The following is a 1411-nucleotide window of genomic DNA, read 5'->3' as shown; positions in this document are numbered from 1 at the left end:
CTCATTCCTAAGGTATTTTTCAATGTTATTATTATCATCACCATCATCATTATTATTATTATTATTATTATTAATATTATTATTATTATTATTATTCAGGTCACTGCCTGGAATCGAACTCGGAATCTTGGGTTCAGTAGCCCACGCTCTTAACCACTACGCCATATGCTCATGGGCATATGGTGTCAAATGTAAATAATGTACATAATTCCTCATCTCTTAAATATAGAACTGTGTTGTACTACACTTTGACAATTTTTGATGTTTTGGCATCTGAAGCAGGTGGAGATACAATAGTTTGACCAAAAGAAGCGGCTATTGCAAGCAAAAATAAAAATTAAAAAAATGCATTTGGCCAAATTTGGACATACGATAGTTTAACATAACAGCAATGATATATATATATATATATATATATATACCGATGTGTGCCCTTTATGCCTGTGCTTGTCCCCTACCACTGCTTGGCAACCAGTTTTGGTGTACAGTTATATATTTAAGTGATGAGGAATTATTTACATTATTTACATTATTTTACATTATTTACATTTGATGGATATTTCTCCTCATCAGTTTTGGTGTGTTTAAAGAGACCGATAGAATCAGTAGCAGCCATTTAAAGAGACCGATAGAATAAGTAGCAGCCATTTAAAAAGACGTAAGTGCTGGCGTTGATTCATTTGGCTAAAGGTCTTCAAGGGTGGTGCTGCAGCATGGCCGCACCCTAATGACTGGAGTAAATAAATGATTGAAAGAAAAGTCCAGATGGTCAAAACTAAATTATCCCTGATCTTAGGACTGCTTATTCAGTGCTGACCTGGAGATAAACTTCAACAACAACAACAACAACCATAAGCATTGTTTAATGGCACAAGGTGAAGAATAAAGTGGCTTTGATGAAATAGCTCAAAGAATATTTTTCAAGAAAGCAAAGATTTGATGCTTTTGCAGATAAGAACCAGTGGTTTCTTGGAATTTTTTTTTTTTTTATTCAACATGGGAACATTTCTTGTTCATAACAAATGCATTTCTCTCTTTATTTTTTATTATTATTATTTTTTGTTTTTTGAGAGTCAATACAGAAAGACTGGCATTGCAGATTTCCTTTTTTCTTTTTAACGGAATCCTGGCAAGAACAAACGCAAAAATTATTTGTTTATTCATTTATTTTGATGGATTTTTTTTTTCTCAAGAAAAAGGAAGAGGAGGAGGTGGAGGAGGAGGAGAAGAAAAAGAAGAAGAAGAAGAAGAAGTATGGAATGCATTAGTCAACTTCAGAAGTGATGATATAATTAATGAGAATTTTGGCTTGTTCAAAAAAAAAAAAGGAGAGAATTTTTCCTCTTTTCATGTCCCTTTGGTTTCTTATTTTATCATATTATCATTATTATTATCATTATTATTATCATTA

The sequence above is a fragment of the Octopus bimaculoides genome, chromosome 1 (genome assembly GCF_001194135.2).
Source record: "Octopus bimaculoides isolate UCB-OBI-ISO-001 chromosome 1, ASM119413v2, whole genome shotgun sequence".
Lineage (NCBI taxonomy): Eukaryota > Metazoa > Mollusca > Cephalopoda > Octopoda > Octopodidae > Octopus > Octopus bimaculoides.
Note: the sequence above shows the minus strand (reverse complement) of the source record.